At 44.8% G+C, this 7,092-nt stretch overlaps 1 pseudogene; it reads left to right on the top strand.

Moving 5' to 3' along the window:
• LOC100737043 lies at nt 5,384-5,829 on the top strand (annotated as a pseudogene).

The raw sequence follows: 7,092 nt of genomic DNA, 5'->3' as shown, positions 1-7,092 counted from the left end.
TGAAAACCCAAGAGGCTCCTCCCCAGGGCAGCCCGAATCAGAAAAACCGTCGGAGAATTAGGCAGATCTATTCACGGCCTGGCTAGGGTTCTTCTAGCTTTTCTGGGCTGCAGGCCTTTTCTCGGGGGCTGGTGGTGTTTGGTGCTGCTGTGCGGAAGTGTAGTCCCTCCAAAGGGCAAGCAGGCCTGTGCAGGGACAGCCCCTGTGGTGGTAGGTTTCAGACAATTTTTCAGGCCAGCCCTCCCGGATGGCAGGCAGCTCCAGGTCTGGCGAGAGTGTAGGGGGTGGTGGGGGTGGGGGGGTGGATGCACTGGGAAGCACAGCTTTCAGCTAGCTAGCGGGCCTGTAAGCTTGCTGTGGCGTGGGGAGTATTCTATGGGGACCCACCCCTTCTTCTCTCCCCTCCCCAGCACGGGCACAGGCCAGGCTCTTCTCCCAGGTTCCCTCTGATGTGGCTTTCCACTTCCCCACCCCTAGAGTATTGCTCCCTTCCTCTGCGACAGCTTTGTTTTCCAGTCTCCCAGGCAGTCTCTGCCCCGTCAAACTTGACAGACCGGTTTCTAGACCTCCCAAGCAGTCTCCACATCGCCCCACACCCCCAGTCCTTTCTCTGGTACTAACCTTCAGAGCTGAGGTCTTGATGCCAGCCCCCACCCAGGCGTCTCAATTTTTGGTGACTGTGCCCGTAGTTCAGATGGTCCGTTCGGTTCTTGATCAGCCTTTCAGTACTCCAACTTACTGCTACACTCTTCTCTGCATCTGGAGATTCCTCTGGTTCATTTGATCTTTCCCCCGAGTAGGTGACTTTCCAGGGCAGAATCCCTTTCTCCTCCTCAGTTCCCTTTCGGGAGCACCCGTCCCGCTTGCATTCACCTTCTCTCACTCTCCTCTTTGCTCCCATTCTGCCCAGTAATATCACGAACTTCTTAGCGTTATTGGAGTTTAGGTTCCTCTGCCAGTGATTGGTTGCTGTTCTGTGCGAGTCATTTATTCTGTAGATGTGCTTTTTTTGTTGTGTTTGTGGGAGAGGGCGAGTGTGTCCCCCTACTCCTCCGCCATCTTGTCCTCCCCTCGGTAAAATATTGAAAGGTGTTTTACAAGCCTTTTTTTTGTTTTTTTGTTTTTTTTTTGTGCTGCACCCAGAGCATATGGACGTTCCCAGGCTAGGGATTGAATTGGAGCTACAGCTGCCAGCCTATACCACAGACACAGCAATGCAGGATTCAAGATGTCTCTGTGCCCTTACCACAGCTCTCAGTAACACCATATCCTTAACCCACTGAGCAATGCCCTCATCCTCATGGAATCTAATCAGATTCATTTCTGCTGTGCCACAATGGGAACTCCACAAGCCATTTAAAGAAGTCCTCTTTGGGAGTTCCCTTGTGGCACAGTGACTAAGGATCTGGCATTATCACTGCAGTGGCTTGGGTCACTGCTGTGGCATGGGTGTGGGATCCATCCCAGACCTGGGAACTTGTGCATGTCGTGGGTTTGGCTCCCCCCCAAAAAAATAGTTCTTTTGGGGAGATAGTATCTGTCTTTGCTCTTAAGGTGCTTGAATTTTTGATAATTTAATAATAAAAACCCAATAGTTTTAATAGTTACTTTTAGTCATTTGAAAATAAGGGCTAATCAATTTGTAATTTTAATGATGGAGTAAAAATAATTTGAACAATTCAAAAAATCAGATGTTGGGTGCATGATGTTCTTTTTTCTATAACTACAGGCCACTGATTTTCACTTACTAAATTAAATTTGAGAGTATTCATCAAGGCCCAGAGCCAGACATTCACAGGACAAAGAAGCCCATGCCCTGCCCTGGAGATACCCTGAGATTTGCCTGAGGACATATGTTATTCCTTGTGAAAACTGAACCAGATGAGATTGAAATTGTATCTCAAGATGACATCATAAAGGAAGTCCAATTACTTCCAGGAATGGTGTGGGGGAAAGGCATCCAGGTGGTGTGCAGAGAGAGGTCCCCAAGGCCTGTGGGGGAGACAAGGTCCAAAGAGGCTGAGTCCAATAATCCAAGAGAAAAATGAGCAAAGGTTCCTTGAAAAGCCCTTAGACATACGAAAATATGCCCAGCCTCACCACCAGAGGAAGACAAATGGCAACCTTGAGCCTGTGGTGTCTCCTGCTATCACACTGGCAGAGGAAAAACAAATTTGAGGTTCACTGTCAGGGAAAAGGAACCACTCCCACACCACAGGTGCAACTGACAATGTTGGGCTCTTCCAGGAAGATAATTCAGCCATGAAACGCACCATGCACATGCTGCAACTCCCAGACCAAAAATTCCAGTTCTGGGAAGGAACCTCCAGTGTGTCTGCACATCAAGCAATGACATATGTACAAGATTACTCACTGAGGCATTCCTTGTTAGAGAAAGATATTGAGGAGAAAAGCAACTAAAAGTCCATGAATGGGGCCAGCTCCCATCATTTAGACTAGACCCATGAAATGGACTACTCTCTGGCTCCTAAAAAAAAAAAGGCAAATAGTTATTGATTGTGCCAGGAATTATTCTAAGTCTTTTCTTTTTTCTTTTTTAAGGCTGCACCTGCAGCATATGGAAGTTCCCAGGCTGAGGGTAGAATTGGAGTTGCAGTTGTAGTTTATACCACAGCATGGCAACACTGGATCTGAGCATCATCTGCAACTTATGCCATGACTCATGACAGTGCCAGATCCTAAACCCACTGAGTGAAGCCAGGGATCACACCTTGCATCCCCACAGACACTATGTTGCATTCTTAACACACTGATCCACAATGGGAACTCCTAATCTAAGTCCTAAGTGCTTCTTTACATAATCCTCTTAATAACCTTCTGGAGTGTTTTGGTATAGGCCCCTCCGCTTCTCAGAGGAGGAAACTGAGGCACAGAGAGATTTAGTAACTCACCTAGTGTTATGCAACTAGTAAGCAGCATGATTAGTGTTAAGTGAAAAAGATCAAGGTACAAACAGTGCACAGAGAATGCTCATGTTTGTGTAGAAAAAAGAGTAAAAAATAATAAATGCATATATTTATGCATTTATGTAGACACATGTGGGTATGGATATGTATGTTAATATCTGTTTTAGAGTTTAGAACATCTATGGAAAGGGGCAAGGGAATCAGAATCTATTAACTGTGGCTGCCTCTGGGCTGGAAACTTCGTTTCTGAAAGACAGAGGAGAAGGTGAGATTTACTTTTCACTGTATAGATATTTTTTGTCTTTTAGAGGGCTGAACCCATGGCATTTGGAGGTTCCCAGCCCAGGGGTTGAATCAGAACTGTAGCTGCTGGCCCATGCCCTAGCCACAGCAATGCCAGATCTGAGCTGCATCTGTGAACTACACCAGAGCTCATGGCAAAACCAGATCCTTAACCCACTGAACATGGCCAGGGATTGAACGTGAACCCTCATGGATACTAGTCAGATTCACTTCCACTGAGCCATGATGGAACTCCTACACTGTATATAATTTTGCACCCACTAAACTTTTGTATCACATATGTGAAATGCCTGTTCATTAATTTTACAAGTTTGATTAAAACAATTTTTTTGAGTAGATAGAAGGGGAAGGAACTGGAGGTCATTCTTTCAAACTCTCTCTTCTTTTATGGAGTGCACAAGCTCCTAGGCCAGGGATGGAACCTACGCCACACCAGTGGCAATGCTGAATCCTTAACTGAGAGGCCACCAGGAAACTCCCTGAAAAGCTGTCTGTTGGTGTGTATAGCCCAATACAGTAGCCACTGGCACATGAGGCTCCTGGGCAATTGAGATGTAGCTGGTCTGGGCTGAGATGTCCCCTAAGTGTAAAAGACACACCTGATTTCAAAGACTTAGTATGAAAAAAGTATAATATTGAATTAAATTTTGTATCAATGATGTGTTAAATGAGATGTTAGATATATTTAGTTAAATAAGATATATTGTGAAAATTAATTTTACCTTTTTGCTTTTTGTTTGTTTTTGCATTTTAAAGAAAGCTAATAGAAAATTTACAATTATGGATTTATATGTGTCATGCCTCAGTGGCAATGAACCTGACTAGTATCTATAAGGATACAGTTTCAATCCCTGGCCTTTCCCAATGGGTTAAGGATCTGGCATTGCCATGAGCTGTGGTGTAGGTCACAGATGATATTTGCATCTGGAATTGCTGTGGTTATGGTGTATGCCAGCAACTGAAGATCTGATTCTATTCCTAGTCTGGGAACCTTCATATGGCATGGGTATGGACATAAAAAAGCAAAAAAAAAATTACACATGTGGGTCACACCCAACATGACCATTAGGAGACAGGGCCCATAAGGACTTGAAGTCATAAGGGTGGAGTCCTGAAATTCCCATTGTGGCTCAGTGAAACAAACCTGACTTGTATCCATGAGGACATGGGTTCAGTCCTTGGCCCCACCAGTGGGTTAAGGATCTGGGTTGCCACAAGCTGTTGTGTAGGTTGAAGATGACACTCGGATCTGGTGTTGCTGTGGCTGTGGCATAGGCTGGCAGCTGCAGCTCTGATTCAACCTGGGAATTTTCATAGGCCACAAGTGTGACCGTAAAAAGAAAAAAATAAGTGTTGGGCCCTAATGAAATAAGACTGATGTCTTTATAAGAAGAGAAAGATACACCAGAGATCTCTTTCTTCCCTTGAATGTACAGAGAAAAGGCCATGTGAGGACACAGCAAAAAGGCCGCATCTACAAGCTGAGGACAAAGGTCTCACCAGAAACCAACCTTGATCTTGGGCTTGCAGCCTCCAATGTAAGAAAATACATTTGTGTTGTTAAACCACCAAGTCTGTGGTTTTCTATGATGCAAACCCTAGCTGACATGAAAGAAAGAAAGAAGGAAAGAAAGAAAGAAAGAAAGAAAGGAAGGAAGAAAGAAAGAAAGAAAGAGAAAGAAAGAATGAAAGAAATGAAATGAAATGAAAGCACCATGTGCTGGAGGAGACCACTTTCTCTAGAGAAAGCAATGTGACTCTCCCCCCTCTATTTCATAGGTAGAGTCTCAGTTGCACAGCTGAGTGGGGCTTTGAGCCCAGCACAGGTGTATTCCAAAACCTGTGTCTTTAACCATCAGGTGGAGGTGAATCCCATGCATTTTTTGGACTACTCTACAATATGCCTTATTTAAAGTGTGAGGAAGTTCCATTTCTCACTGTGTCAAGGGAGACAGGACAGGTAAATACTATGAACATCCATTTATAAGGATGTTTTCAGCTGCAGGTAGTGATAGAGGGATGAAATTTGGATGAACAGTGAGGCCATCTTTTACTACACTTTACAGGAACCCAGAGGTTGGCTGTTCCAGGACCTTTTCAGATTACCAGCACCATTAAGAAATCAGCCCTCCTCTTTTGTTGAAGCCAGTGACATGCCATCCAGACGAAGGAAGACTTGGAAACTTGGGGGCCACATGAGCCATGGCCATGGCTGCATCAGCAAACACCAGAAGCACCCAGGAGTCTGGGGTAATGCTGGAGGTATGTATTGCTGAAGGTTCAACCTCAACAAAAATCACTCTGGATACCTTGGGAAAGTTGGTATGAGGCAGTACCACTTAGAGAGGAACCAGAGCTTTTGTGAGCTGTCAACCGTGACACATTGTGGACCTTGGTCAGTAAGCAGACATGGGTAAATGCTGCAAAGAACAAGAGTGGAGCTGCCCCTATCACTGATGGTGTACCATCAGGCTACTACAAAGTTCTAGGAAAGGGAAAACTCCCAAAGCAGGGTGTCGTCCTGAAGGTCAAATCCTTCAGCAGAAGAGCTAAGGATAAGATTATGGGTGTGAGTGAGTCCTGTGTCCTTGTAGCTTGAAACCACATGGTGTGAAATTCATTAAATGTTAACAAGTGGAAAAAAAAAAGAGGAGGAGGAGAGTGGGCAGGAGGAGGGAGGGAAGAATAGGAGGGGGAGGAGGAAGAGGGGCTTCAGTAGTATAAAACTCTCTCAGAATGTGTTCTCATTTATGGAGAAGTCTGATTTGGTATGAAAAAGCCTTCTTTTCACAAGCAGAGAAAAGCAGAACCTAGTGAAACCATGTGATAATCTCCTGATCGCAATCTCACCAACACCACAAAACCAAATACTAGAAGCTTCCTACGTGCAAAGTATATTGTACTCAGTGAACAAACAGCAGTCATAATGGTTGTTTACTTTGGAAATTGACCCTCACCTTTTTCCCACTTAGAACTGTGTTATGCCAATGGCAAATCAGCCTCACCACTGACAAATGCCCTATGTGCACTACTTGCTTACAGGGGGTTTCAGTAGCTTAACACACACTCAAAACCTGTTCTCATTTATGGAGAAGTCTGATTTGTTATGAAACTGCCTTCTTTTATCAAGCAGAGATAAAGGAGAACATAGAGAGCCTGGGTGATATTCTCCTGATGGCAGCCTCAACAAGTCCACAAATCCAAATGCCAGAAGCATCTTACTTGCAAAGTATATTGTACTCAGTGAACAAACATCAGCCCCAATGGTGGTGTGCTTAGGAGACACAGCCTCGATTTTTCCCATCAAGGCCTGTGTTATACCAAAGGTGAATGAGACCAAACACTGCCAAATGAACTGTGAGCACTGCTTGGATGCAGTGGGATTCAGTAGCTTAAAACCTACTCAAACACATTCTCAGATATGGAGAATTTGATTTGGTATGAAATTGCCTTCTTTTCACAAGCAGGGAAAAGCAGCCCCTAGCGAGCCAGGCAGATAATCTCCTGATGGTAATGCTCCCAACTTCGCAAAACAGGAGGCTCAAAGATTCCCACTTGCAAAGTATATTGTACTCTGTGAATGAACACCAGCCCCAGTGATGGTTTGCTTCAGAAAGCAAACCTTGCCTTTTTCCCACCTAGGCCTCTGGTTTACCAAGGACAAATGAGCCCCAACACTGTCAAATATCCCGTGTGCACTGCTTGTTTACCTGGGGCCTCAGTAGCTTAAACCCACACAGAACACTTTCTCACATATGGAGGTTTTGTGCAAAAAATGCCTTCTGTCACATGCAGAGAAAAGCCGAACCTACTGAGCCAGGGTGATAATTGCCTGATAGCAATCTCACAACTCCGCAAAACA

This window comes from Sus scrofa, chromosome 17 (assembly GCF_000003025.6).
Source record: "Sus scrofa isolate TJ Tabasco breed Duroc chromosome 17, Sscrofa11.1, whole genome shotgun sequence".
NCBI classification, from domain to species: Eukaryota; Metazoa; Chordata; class Mammalia; order Artiodactyla; family Suidae; genus Sus; species Sus scrofa.
This window is presented reverse-complemented; position numbering and strand designations above follow the sequence as displayed.